The following is a 14246-nucleotide window of genomic DNA, read 5'->3' as shown; positions in this document are numbered from 1 at the left end:
ACTCTATCACTTCTGGTCTGAGAGCTGCCTGGGGCAATGAGAGATCTTGTTCATGGTCTTTCAAGCCAGTTTGGGTCCAAGGCAGGACATGAACCAAGGATTCCCTGACAGTGAGCATGGCCTTCTACATGATGTGCAATGCCAATTCTCCATTTGAAAATTAAAGAAATAGCACTACTTCCTGGCTTCCACAAAGGAGCTCAAAGTGCCCACGGAAAAATCCAGTGAGGAAAACAGTATTTCCTCTCCCCACAGAGAACTAAGTTGATGTTTTCCTATCTCTAATAAGTGAAATATCACATCATTCTGAAAGCATCTCATCGTTTTTAACTTAAAGAAAGAAGCAGGCATGAGGAGGCCAGGGAAACTTGACAGCCAAGAAAACACCAGCCACTGGGTGTGGGGAAAATGCCAGCTGGGGAGACCATTCTTCCTATCTTTGCAGAAGCACTGCATTACTTTCAAAATGACCAAGGGGACAAAGCCCAGTAGGCCACGGTGGTGGCAGTCTCTGGTCACAGAATGGTCTCAGGGATTCAGTGAAAGGGAAACAAAGTCCGAGATTCTCTGGCCTGGCTGTCCTTCCACTCTGTGGCCAATGCCCCACTCCTGTCTCCTTTTCCACGCTCTTGCCATTCATTCAATAAACATTTCTGAAGCACCTGCTATGTGCCAGGCACTGTGCCAGGCACTGGAAGGTTGAAGGAAGCTTAGTACCATGGTTTTATTGGCACTAACCAAAGATGTTCTTGAACTGGAGTGCCCAGGTTCTATTTGCTTTCCTTTTGGGTGGTTCATGGGAGAGTGGGGTGGAGGGACCATTCCTTTAGAGTAAATGTGAGCACCTACTGGCCAACCCTTCCTAACAGGCATAAGAGTTAGGCAACAGGCATTTATTAAGTGCTCACCATGTGCTAGGCACTGTGCTAAGTGATAGGGATGCAAAGACAGTCAAAAGACAGTCCCTCTTCTCAGGGAGCTCACAAGGAGGGGAGGAAGGATAGACAGTCTGCAAATAACAAGGCAAGTGGAAGCTGAGGGGACTGGTGAGAAGCCTCTTCAAGAAGGTGAGAGTTGAGCTGGTTTTTGAAGAAAAGCAGGGAAACTGAATGGCATTGAGAAGGAGGAAGCTCATTGCAGGCATTGAACTCAGCCGATGCCAGGGCCTTGAGACAGAAGATGGCATGGCCTAGATGACAAGGGCAGCTGGATCCTTGAGTGGAGGGAGGGGAGGAAGGTGTGAGAAGACTCGAAAGGCAGAAAGGGGCTTATGGAGGTAGTGCTTTAAATACCAGCCAGAGCAGTTTATATTTGAGCCTTGAAGTGATAAGAAGCCTTTGCAGTTTATTCATGTTGGGGACTGGGGAATAACATGGTCGGACTGTAGCTTTTGACTTTGCACAGCTTGAGAGGACGTGAGCAGAGCATGGGCTGGGGTGAGCAGAAACTTGGGGGAAGGCTATTTCAGTGGTGCAGGTGAGATGGGATAAGGGTGTGAACTAGGGCCATAGCTGTGTGAATGGAGAGAGGGGGCATGTATGCCAGGTGTTGTACAGGTAGAAACAAGATCTGACAATAGATCAGCTCTTGGGGTGACGCTGAGGTGAGCCTGGGGGGTCTGCAAGGATGGTGGTGCCCCTAGGAGAACAGGGAAGTGTAGAGCCTGGCTTATCTTTTCTCTTCTTTTCCTATCTGTAAAATGGAAATAAAAGCTGTTCTTGCTACCCCACAGGATGATGGTGAGAATCCAATGAGAGGCTTTAAAAATGAGGTAAAAAATAATACATCATACAATGTATGATATGATCTATCACGTGTGGATGGGGTGCTGGCCTTTAGTAATAAGAAAGACCCAGGTTCAGATGGTGCCTCAGACGCCGAGTGACTCTGGACAAGTCAGTTGTGCTCCTGGGCCTCAGTTTCCTCATCTGTAAAGCAAGAGGAAGAGGAGCAAGGTGAACTTCTCTCAGAAGGCCTTTCCAAATCTAAAACTCTTGGCATCTTAATCTGGTTGTAGAATTTTTCTGGGAACACTAGCGGCCTCTAGTGGGCAAAAGCAACAATAGGTCTGTAGGATCATAGCTTAAGAGCAGGGACTTCAGAGATGCTGGATGCACTGGATAGTACTATCCAGAGATACTGAAAGATACTCGGGCATCAGAGACGTGCCGAAGGTCACACGGTAACAGAGGCAAAATCTGAACCCAGATCCGAAACCAGTGATCTTCCTACTATATACCATGATACTCCTTTCTTAAATCCATGCTTGTTAGAGAGCAGGCAAACTCTGGCTAACATGGATGTGACCTTCTCAATGATATCTGGACAGACCGGGAAAAAACCCCTATATGTATATACACTTATGTGTATGTTTGTATTCATACATAGATGCATGCGTATGTGTATACATATCAACGTGTGTGCATTGTGCATATCTGTGTGTTTCTATATGCATATATGTGGAAAGAAATAGGCATTCATACACAGAGTCCTTCAATTCCCTAGCACTTAGCACTGTGCCTGGCACATAGCAGGTGCTTACTAAGTGCTTACTGGGCAGCTAGGTGGCAAAGTGGTTAGAGTGCCAGGCCTGGAGTAAAGAAGGCTCCTCTCACTGAGTCCAAATCTGGTCTCAGACATTTACTAGCTGTGTGACCCTGGGCAAGTCACTTAACTATTTGCCTCAGTTCCCATCTGTAAAAGTGAGCCAGAGAAGGAAGTGGCAAACCGCTCGGGTATCTTTGCCAAGAAAACCCCAAACGAGGTCACAAAGAGTCAGACACAAGTGAAAATGACTGAACGAAGGTAGCTGGCTGAAACTCAATTCAACAAATATGTATCTATAAAGTGCTCAATTCTGTGCTTGCTGCTGAGGAGAGAAAGGTGGAAAAGAATGGAATGGTCCATCTCTCATAGAGGTTACAATTTACTGTACAATTTAATACACTAATACATGTACCCAAATAACTACAAATTGATCTTATGAAAAAAAACGATACCTCATGGAAAAGGAAATGGCAAACCACTCCAGTGTCTTTGCCAAGAAAATCCCAAATGGGGCCACAAAGACTCGGACAAGACTAAAAGTGACTGAACAACAAACAAGAAATGCTTATTGACTGACCAGGAAAGTCAACACACGCACACACACACACACACACACACATACACACACCATCCCAAAAGCAAAGAACACCAATTCTTTTTTTTTTTGGGGGGGGCCTAGGCAATGGGGTTAAGTGACTTGCCTAAGGTCACACATCTAGGAAGTATCAAGTGTCTGAGGCCAGATTTGAACTCAGGTCCATCCTGACTTCAGGGCCGGTACGCTATCCAATGCACCACCTAGATGCCCCAAAGAACACTAGTTCTGAGGTTCCCTGATGTTCTTCAGGCATGAATGTCGCTGCTTGCCTATCCTCTGCATAAATGGAAATCATTCCAAACAGCTGTGGAAAAGACAAAGCCCCAAAGCAGTGTGAGCTGCTGAATCTGTGCCCCTCCCCCTTCTTCTGTCCACCCCATCCATCCTCCCTATAACTGACCACCGTGTCAAAGGACGGCTCCCCGATCGCTATTTTGTCCTTGGTGAGATAATGGCTCAGGTTTATAGAATGCTTTCCAGTGTTTTACATACCATGTTCTCCTTTGTGTCTCACAACAACCCTATGAGGTAGGGATTATAGCCCCATTTTACCAAATAAAGAAACTGAGGCTCTGAGAACTTCAATGATTCTCCCATTAATTGACTTTCATCTCACAGCCAGAAAGTGCAAAGGTTTCAAGTTGGACACAAGTCCAGCATCTACTAAAATCATAGGGGACAGGATTTAGAAGTGCAAAGAGATCATCCTCCTCATTTTACAGATGAGAAAACTGAGGCCCACTGGTGACATGCCCTGCTCAAAGTCAGACCAGTAATAAGGAGCAGAGCCAAAACTTAAACCCAGCGTTGTCTCCACTTCACCAAGGCAAGCTCCAGGAGATGGACAACCTTCAAGTGACCTTGGCCTCCTTAGCCCATCCTTTAACCAATTAAGCTAACAGAGGCAGATGGGCTAACAAGGAACAGCTTTAGGAACTGGCCTGGCAGTTCAATCTTTCTAGAACAGAAAACATTTACCACACAAGGAAATGTGCCCCACTGTTCCTCAGCAGAGCAACAGAACTGGAATGACAAAGCATTTGTAGCTCCAGGGGCCATTTGGGGGGGGGGCGCTGTTCAGCCCCTGAGTTTAGGGGCCATTGTGTGGGCCTGGTTGCTTTGATGCTTTATGATCCAATCAGATAATTTGTTTTAGGGCAGATAGTTCATTTTAGGGCAGATAATTTGTTTTAAAAGACTGCAGTGTTAATCACAGTTGACCCACTCTCCTAGTCTTATCTCTTCTGTATGGTCTGTCTCTCTCCAGCAGTGTCTAGCCCCCTATTTAGAATGTGGGGTCAGTTATCCAGCCTTGAGATTCATCAGCTGAAACCTTGGGAGTCTGATATCATTGCTGCATCACCTCCTATGACTCTGGACAAGAACCATGATGAATATGGCCTTGAGGTCATGCCACAGACCAGAACTTCCCTGCTCAGGACAGGTCCACCAGGACGGCTGATCTCTTCTCCTGGCTTCCCTGTGTGCACAGGCCACCCACAAAGCAGGGCTTACTTATCCTCAGGGTTTTCTCAAGGACACATAACAGACAGAGATGATCTTAATAAGAACCATAAGTATTCTAGGCAACTGGCAAAAACTTGTTGTGATAGTGGAAGCTCTTTTTCATGACATTTTGAAATGAAATGTCATCTCGACTCCCCTGCTGTTTGACATTTCTCAATTTTTCTCCTCTTCATTTTTGAGCCAGAATCCTAGCCCCGGAGTGGGTAGTGGAAAGTTACAGAGTGATATACGTTAGTGTCATTTCTTCTCCTAAGCTCCTTCTCTACTAACCAGGGACCTTGTCTGATGCTTCTCTTCTCCCCTGGAAACCTCAAAAAACAGAGAACAGAGGAAGCACCCAATTAACACTTGCTAATTGAGTTTTCCCCAATATTTATTTACCAGCTGTTTGAACAAAGGCAAAGCTGATAAGCTTATCACAATCGTAGATGACAGGAAGCCAGAAGACAGCGTGACCACATCAGGCGATTGAGACAGAATCCAAAGATGCCTTGGCAGGCTGGAATGATGGGTCAAGTGCTAGACTTGGGAGTCAGAAGAAAACATGGTTCAAGTCTGGCATCTAATACTTAATAGCCAAGTGACCATGGGAAATCATTTCATTCTTTGGAGCCTTGGTATTTTCATCCATAATTTGGGCATAATAATTCCTGCTGTGTTCTCCTCACAGAGCTGGTGTGAGGATGAAATGAAATAAAATCTCAAATCATTAGATTGAAGGGAGAGACCTATTAAACACCTACCATGTGCTGGTGCTAAGCTAGGCACTAGGGATACAAATCCAAGCAACAAAGACAGCTCCTGCCCTCAAGACCCTTATACTCTAATAGGGCAAGAGAAGACATAAGGGGAGGGAGGGGTGAAGGCTGGAGTGGAGGTCAATGGTGTGGTGTCTGCTTGTAAGCAACTTAAGGTCTCCTATCAGAGGCCAGGATGGTTCCAAGGAGAGAGTCCAGGTCTCCTGTGCAGAAGAGGTGGAGATGGCCAGGATGTGACTGTTGGCTGTTACATACATATATGTACATATAAACTACATGCAAACATGATACATATACATGCAGACATATGTAAGCTACCTAGAGGCCACCACAGTCTGGTTCCAGCATCATCTCATACCACAGGCCTCACGGCTTCTAGTTTCTACTCTCTTCCTGCTTTTTTCATTGTCCTGTTGCCCATGCAAGCTCCTATTTCTGCCTTCCCTGCCGGCTAAAGTTCCTCCCTGCCTTCAGGGTCTGTCAGGTGCCACCTCTTCTGTAAAGTCTTCCCTGGTTCCTGGCATCCCCAGGTGACAATGTTATGCTCATTAGTCATCGTTAAGAGGTAGGGCTTGAACCCATCTTCTCGGCTCCAATCTGGCACTCAATGCCCTATGTCATGCCACCTCACCAGGGAAAGGTTCCACTCAGTACTTTCCCCTAAAATATTTATGGGAAGAATCTCTCTTGCGGGATTTAGAGTTGATTGTATTTTCTCCACTAAAATTTGCCGTCTTAATAATGTGTTAATACACGGTGCACTGCGAGTTCAGAGCCTCAGTTTCTCCATCTGTCTGTGGCATCAGCTTTGTGAGCAGGGCTGTGGAGAGGAGGGGCTCCAGTCGATGCTATACCGGAGTTGTCCACTAGGTGATGTCTTTGACTTTGGATTCCTGGAGGCTTCTGGTACATGACCATGCTATCAAGGAGTGGAGTGGAGGCCATGGGTGTGGCATATGGTATAGATTGTCAGACTTAGTTGACATGTTGGTTGGTTTTACTGATCTGCTTTTTTTCTTCTTCCATTTTTTGCGTGAAAAGGGATGGATCCTGGGGAGACGAGAGGGAAGGGATATATTCAGAAATGAGGTAATGTAAAAATAAAAGATTATTTTTTAAAAACTGTTCACAACAAAGGTTTATTTACTGAATGAAGGAATGGTAGCTGGAATGGAAATAAGGATGCAGAGAAAGTAGAACGGCTCTGCCAGGTCTCAAGCATGCTAGCCAAGCTCACTCTATTGAGCTACCAGTTTCTAGGAGCACCCAAATACTTCCCACCCCTTTTCTGTGATTGTAGTGTGGAGGTGACCCCATGTCCTCAAGGGTACAGCAGCAGAGAGCCAGCTCTGGCTAACTGGACCAAGGTGAATAATAGCTCATAATAATAACTAGTATTCCTATAGTTTTAGGTCTTTAAGGTTTACAAAGCACTTTACATATGCCATCTCATTAGATCCTCACAACAGCCCCTATTATCCCTATTCTACAGATGAGAGAGAGGTTAAGTAACTTACCCTGGATCTCATAGCTCCTAGCTATCTATGGCAGGATTTAAACTTAGGTCTTCCTGACACTCATGCTCTACTGGGTATTGATTGGTTTTGTGTCTGTTTTCCTAAGAAAGTGTAGAGCCCCAGCCCCAGAAGGTCAGTTCCTAGGTGGTAACTGGTTTTGGCCCCAACATCCTGAAATGGTCACCAACTTATAGAGGGATTGCTGTCTGTGTCAGGTGAGGGGGCACCCATAGCAATGGAGTCACACATTTACTGAATGAGTGAAAAGGTCTGTCACCCACACTCTGAATCAACTGGGGATGTCTTAGCGGGGAAAAGAGTCTCCCTTTTCTTTCTTTCTTTGCCCAGGGTCACACAGCTAGTAAGTGTTATATGTCTGAGGCCGGATTTGAACTCAGGCCCTCCTGAATCCAGGGCTGGTGCTCTATCCCCTGCGCCACGTCACTGCCCTGAGAGTCTCCCTTTTCTGTTCAGAATCACAGACTCTAACTGTGAGAAAAGATCCTGGAGGTCAGCCAATCCAGCCTATACTGAGTAGAGTTTGTATGTATTTATGTATGTATGCATGTGTGTATGTATTTGTCTATACATGTATGTGTATATATATGCATGCATGTATGTAAGAATGTATGTTTTGCTGTTCTTCAGCTGTTTCAGTCACGACCAGCTCTTCGTGACTCCATTTGGAGTTTCTTGGCAAAGATACCGGAGTGTTGGGGCAGCTAGATAGAACAGTGGAGCGAGCACCGGCCCTGGAATCGGGGACCTGGGTTCAAATCAGACACTTGACACATATTAGCTGTGAAATCCTGGGGAAGTCACCTGACCCCGATTGCCTTGCCAAAAAAAAAAGATACTGGAGTAATTTGCCATTTTCTTCTCCAGCTCATTTTACAGATGAGGAAACTGAGGCAAATGAAGTTAAGTGACTTGCCTAGGGTCACCCAGCTAGTAAGTACCTAAGGCCATATCTGAAGTCAGGTCTTCCTAAATCCAGGCCTGATGTTCTATCCACTGAGCTCCCTAGCTACCCCATATATTCTATAGTATGCGTGCGTATGTGTGTGTGTATATATGTATGTATGTAGTAGAATATATCATTATATAGTACGTGTAGTAGCATATGTAGGAGTTATATATACTACATAGTATGTATTTAGTAGAATTATATATATTATACCATACATAATTATATAGCATAGTACATGTATAATATATGTAATTTATATATAGCCCGCCTGATGGTAGCCAGCCAGCTACCATCTAAAGGCCCCCAGTGATGAGAATTCACCATCCTTCAGTCTACTGCCCCAGGCAGCTCTACCTATTAAGAAGTTTTACCCTCCTCCACTGAGCTGAAATCTCTCTCTTTGTACCTTGTTACTATAGGATTTTAGAGCTAAGAGTGACTATAGAGAATGTATAGTCCAATTCCACAGAAAGGGAAACTGAGGCCCAGAGAAGAGAGGCAAAGAGCAAAGCCCAGATTCCAACCATGTCCGGTGAGTTAGTTAGGTCTGTGGGCCTTCCCTCATACCATATTACCTGATGCTCCTGGTTCTGCTTCCGAGGCCAAGAAGAATCAAATCATGGCCCCAGAACACTTGAAGACGGCCATTGGACCCAGCCTCTGGGCCCACCCTTGCATTTTGGTTTGGTGTTGGTGGTCAGGAGTGATTTTCTGGACAAGTGGATCCTGGCACTCGATGCAATGCTTATGCTCAGTAGCTAAGACCCAAAGAAAGCAGCTGAATCACAGAGCTGACAGCCAAGCTTTAGGGATGGTCAATTCCAGCCCTTGTCCCTGAGATAAGCAAAATGAGACCTAGAGATCTGGTGAAGTGCATACACTGAAACTTTGCTGTGAAAGCTGGGCAGATTCCATCGCCGGCTGTCATTGTTTTGGAGATAAAAGAAAATGAGAAGGAGGACAAGCACAGGACAAGAGGTCAAACTGCAGGAGCCATCGGGCCCAGAATGCGAGAAACACCTGTCCTGCAGCAGCTCTCTGCCCTGGACAGGCCAATGTTCAGGCTGGCCACCACCTTTTAGGAAAGATATGGAGAAGCTTACATATTCTTTAGATCAGCAGCTGTCAAAATTTTTGGTCTCAGGACTCCTTTACACTTAGAAATTATCAAGGAACCCCCTCAAAGCTTTCATTTAGATAGACTGTATCTTTCTATACTGTATCAGAAATCGAAACATCTTGGTATTAATGTAAAATAGTTTCATCCTCCTGGATCCCCTGACAAGGTCTCAGGCATCCTCAGATCACACTTCTTTCGGTCATCTTAAACCCAGTTCCTCCAAATGGGTCCAATTCTACAAAACCAGCCTTAGGAGAAGATGACTCCCTCACCTTTACCTGCAAGAGATCAGTGTCTATGATTTCTAAACACAAAGGCTAGGAGAAAAAGCCAGGGATAGAAAGAGTAACTGTTTTAATGTGAATTTTTAAAGCTGGTAGAGCTTGTTGTAAAATCAGATTAAAGAAATCGGTCCTTAGCAACCAAGGGGAGGTGGGATAGAGTCCAAGCAGTGTTTTCCTTTGGAGCATGAGTGTGTCCTTTCAAGAGATCAGATAGACGCAGCATCGTCCGTCTGGAGATGAGAATATGCAAGACTGCATGATTTCAGTGGTCTCCTGCCACAGAAAACAGAGGGTCCTTTGGCAATAGGATCTTTGAGCTAGTAATGCTCTTTTACTAATTTCGATGCTGGTGGTGGGTGGTTTTCATTGTTTTGAACGATTAATTGGGTAAATGAATTTTTAAAACGTCCACTTTTGAAACCAGTCAATATCGTGCTCAGAATATCCACATTCCTTATTCTTTATCAAGTTCCCCAGGTTGCATGGAGGTCCCCCACCTGTGGCTCTTTCCACATCTACTTCCTTGCTTTTCATTGTGTGTTGCATGATACAGAATGTTTCACACAGGGATCAAGGACACATCTACTCTGTCCATTGCTCTGGAATAGGGTTGGGGTTGATGAGAGGAGTCCTTAACCCTTCCATAGCTCTTACTCTCAAATTCAAACTATGTCCACATCTGTAGATTGAAGGGGTCAGACTAGGTGCCCTCCAATATCTGCTCATGATTCACCACGCTTCCTCAATCGCCCCTCCACAGTATATCTCACTTCCATCTAATCTCATAGCTGCCACCAGCTTATTTCAAGCCTCTGTCACTTTCCACTTATTGGACTATTACACAAAAGCTTTCCTCCCTGCTCCAATCCGATCAACAATCATGTAGTAAGTGCTTCTATTTGCCAGGCCCTGTGCTAAGCACTTACAAATATTATCTCATTTGATCCTCAGAACAACAAAGACAGTAGGTGCTATGATTATCACCATTTTGTAGATGAGGAAATTGAGGAAACAGAGGTTAATGACCTGCCCCTTCCTCTACCTCTTGGAACTCTTACCTTCTTTTAAGGCTCAGCTAAAGGACCACCTCCCCCACCCACACACAAAAGGCCCCTCTGGTTCCCACAGTCATTAGGGCTCCCCTGCAGTTCTGTCTGTCATATTATTTTGTATTCTGTTTGTATTTACGTTGTGTTTGCCTCTCTGTGTACATGTTTCCACGGACAGAACGTAATCTCCCTGAGGGTAGGGACTCTTCTGTGGTTTTTGTGTGTGTGTGTGTGTGTGTATGTCCCCAGAACTAGAACAATGCCTGGCATATAACACAGGTGATTAATCCATGCTTACTAAATTGAATTCTAGCAGTGAGCGTAACATCTTGCACATGGTAGACGCTGAATGTTTGCTATTGATGCTGGGAATGGTGAAAAAATGGCTCTTTATCTCACCTAAGATACTCAAATGAGATAGAGGCTCCCGAGGACATTTCCCTCCATCCCCTCCCAAGATGCAAATCCATCCTTCTTCACGAGAATTCTGGAGCAGTCACCTTCAGCGAATTGAACCAAGAGGCGTATTTCGGTCCCAGAAAGATCTCACTGTGTAGTTGGGGATTGCCTGACAGGGTCGGATTTAGAGCTAGTGGGGACCATAGTAGGCAGCTAGGCACCACAGTGCGCAGAGCTCAGGGCCTGGGGCCAGGAAGATTCATCTTCAGGAGTTCAAATCTGGCTTCAAACATTTACTAGCTGTGTGACTCTATGGAAGTCACTTAACCTGTTTGTCTCAGTTTCCTCATCTGTAAAATGAGCTGGAAAAGGAAATGTCAAACCACTGTAGTTAGTATCTTTGCCATAAAGCCCTGAAGAATCTGACATGACTGAACAACAATAAGAGGGACCGTGATGCTTTCTTTGCTACTCTCTGACTTTGAGCAACTCGATTCACCTCAGTTTTCTCCTCTGTAAATGGGGTGAGATGTGTGGACTGGACAAAGCGATACTCCCTCCCAGCTCAAGAGGACTCCAAAGCCACTCACCAAAGACTCAACGTAGGAGGGATGCCATTTGGTGATTTCTGATCAGACTTATGTCCAATTAAAAAAAAGTTCTGTAAATATCATCTCCTCACTCCTTCCTGCAGGCTGTAAAGCTCCAAGGTCCCTTCCTTCATTTGACTTTTTCTTTACAAAAAGAGCCTGGAAAATATGACCAACAAAGGTTCTCTGCTTCTGGCTGTTGACAAAGCCTGATGATAATAAAAGTTAAAAGAGAAAGGATGTCAAGAATTCTCATCTGTCTCCCAGATGATAAAACTGGGCAGCAGGCAGGGTCGGGGAGAGGAAGAGTAAAACTGTTTGGTACAGAAGGACAGAATGCTTCCTAAAGTTGATGCTTTGTACAGCTCACAAATGCAACTGTGATGACCCTAACTTAATTCAACAAGTGTGCTGCGTGCTGGGCACCTCCCGAGGTGCCGATAATTAGATCGTAAAGTTCTCCATTAGACTGGAAGCTCCTCAAGGGCAGGGACTGTCTTTTACCTCTTTTTGTTTCCCTGGGGCTTCACATAGCGCCTGGCACATAGCAGGCACTTAATAAATGTGTATTGATCGATTGCTGATAATGTCAATATAAAAAAGATACAATCCCTGCCCTCAAAAAGCTTACATTCTATTGAGGGATAATGTGTACGAAAATAAGCAAATACAAAAATTTGAATAAATTAGGGGGGATGGCATTGAATGGGGGAGGAAGAGGCATCAGGCCCTCCTAATATAGGAAGGTATATAGGCCTGGTATAGGAAGAAGCACCTGACCCTTGAAGCAGCCAGGGATTCCAGGAAGTGGGAGTGAGGAAGGAGACATCCCGGGCATGGGCGACAACGTAGAAAGACCCAGAACTGGCAGGTAGAAGCTCCCGTCCAACAGGAGCTCTTAACTTAGGGTCATCGGTCTTGGTTGGTTGAGATAGATGGAGATGCATACACACACGTACATATACACACGGACACACATATGCATGTATGTATGTGGATGTAGATGTACACATGTAGAAAACCATTTCAATTTAATTGTTCTCCTTTGTAATCCTATGTACGCAATTTTTACACATTTCAAAGCATATGAGTCCATAGGCATCACCAGACTGATTGCCCAAGGGATCTGGGTCACAAAAGGTTGTGGGGGTGGGGCAGAGAGCGGGGGATGGGTGCTGCTTCCTCCCAGTCGTGCCTCTTATACTTCCTGCCTCTGATCTCAGACACATTTCTTAGCTTTTCTGTGCCTCAGTTTCCCCATCTGTAAAAAGAGGGGGTTGGGCTGTATGGCCGCAGAGGTCCCTTCAAGTTGTACCTCTGTGGTCCAAGGAGTCCAATGTGGCTCTTGTCTTTGTTCAGCTCTGCCCAGCACCCCATAATGAAGCCCTCTCAGACTTGCTGTTAGTGGATTCAGATTTCACAGATGAGATTTCCGCTGAGCTACCTCCTCTGCTATAAGCATTTCTGGGCTCCTCGTCCTCCAGGGAATTGGGGGCCCCTGGACCTTTGGGAGCCTGGCTTTGGAGGCAGGGTGACCGAGGCTTCCAAGTAGAGGTAGAAAACTTAGGGCCAAGTCGACCAAAGAATGAGTGGCACTGACCATTGAGCTAAGTGGCCGGCCAAGATGATAACAGAGACAGGAGGACAGAGGTGCAGGATGAATGGCACCCGGGGTTGGGATGACTCTGAAAAGAATGTCTCCTTCAGGAGAAGGGAGAGGGAGTTCCAGCCCTGCCCCGGGCCCCGACCTGGCTGTGGCACCCTGGGCCAAGCCCGATGCCTTCTCTGGGCTCCAACCTCCATAGAAACAGGGCCACAGAGGATCCCGCATTTTAAAACGGGATGTTATCTCTGTCCTACCGCACTTTTATTTATACTGTTCAACCTTTCCTGGTTTTATTTTAAGCTGGTTTGTGCTACCCTGGGGAGCACTGACCCCTGCTCTAGGTTATCCCCGGCAAAGCTGCTGATCTCCGTAGGTCCGAGGAGTTTCCTCTCCATCCCCATGCCTTCGTTCCTTCTGGTCCCCAGACTCCCCTTTCCTCAGTACCCATTTTTAAAGAGCTCCTGGGGCTCTGACCGCTTATTCATCAATAACTCAAGATCTGGGACCGTGGCAGGGTGGAGACCCCTCCTACCAGCCTCGACAACTTGTCAGTCAAGTATCCAGCAGTTATTAAGCACCTCCTGTTCTCCAGGAACCGCGCTGGGTGTGGGGGATGCAAGTAGCTACGTGGAACAGTGGAAAGAGGGATGGCACTGGAGACAAGAGTGCGAATCCCATCTCAGATAGCCCAAACCCCTCCCTTTACAGATGAGGAAACTGAGTCCCAGAAAAGTAGAGTGACTTACCCATGGTCACACAGCCAGGATTGGAACCCAGTTTCCTTTTGGTCTTCAAAAATGTCTCTGGCTGCCCAGTCCTCTCCCTGCATCCCACCAGATGATAAGCATCTGTGAAATCAGTGAGACTGGCCCTTGGAACTGACATGCAGTCCATCACTGGGCCGATACTCAAAGTCTGGCAATCTGCTGGAATGGCCTTTGAGGACCCAGAGTCATCTTCATGTCAGGAGGAGGCATCAGAGAAGAACCTTAGTGGAAGATGAGATGGAAGTATAAGTTCATCATCATCATTACCATCATTGCCATTATCACCATCATTGTCACCATCACCTTTATCATCACCATCATCATCCTCACCATCACCATCATCATCCTTACCATCCTCACGATCCTCCTTACCATCCTCACCATCATCCTCACCATCCTCACCATCAACATCCAAGCACGAATTCTCACTCCACTCTACCCAACAAGTAATCACCAGGAGACCCCAGGAGAACGGAGACATTCTGAGGGCCGTTCTGGCTCTGCTTTGAGTCCC

General features: G+C 45.9%; 2 protein-coding genes across 4 annotated transcripts in view; one reads left to right on the top strand and one right to left on the bottom strand.

The window, feature by feature from the left end:
• Window positions 1–14246, top strand: part of RARRES1 (retinoic acid receptor responder 1) — a 36667-nt gene that overhangs the window by 5272 nt on the left and 17149 nt on the right. The gene's annotated exons all lie outside the window — the stretch shown is intronic.
• Window positions 5014–14246, bottom strand: part of GFM1 (G elongation factor mitochondrial 1) — an 82618-nt gene continuing 73385 nt past the window's right edge. The window contains exons 19-21 of one of the 2 annotated variants that reach the window (XR_013483401.1): window positions 13712–13953; window positions 11360–11518; window positions 5014–6480 (exon numbers count right to left, since the gene is read on the bottom strand). The gene's annotated coding sequence lies outside the window, so the exon portion shown is untranslated. The remainder of the gene's footprint in view (window positions 6481–11359; window positions 11519–13711; window positions 13954–14246) is intronic. The other variant, XR_013483402.1, reaches the window with a different exon arrangement.

This window comes from Phascolarctos cinereus, unplaced genomic scaffold (genome assembly GCF_003287225.1).
Source record: "Phascolarctos cinereus isolate Bilbo 61053 unplaced genomic scaffold, phaCin_HiC Scaffold_7;HRSCAF=346, whole genome shotgun sequence".
NCBI classification, from domain to species: Eukaryota; Metazoa; Chordata; class Mammalia; order Diprotodontia; family Phascolarctidae; genus Phascolarctos; species Phascolarctos cinereus.
The sequence above is the reverse complement of the archived record's forward strand: the minus strand, read 5'-3'. Positions and strand labels throughout refer to the sequence as shown.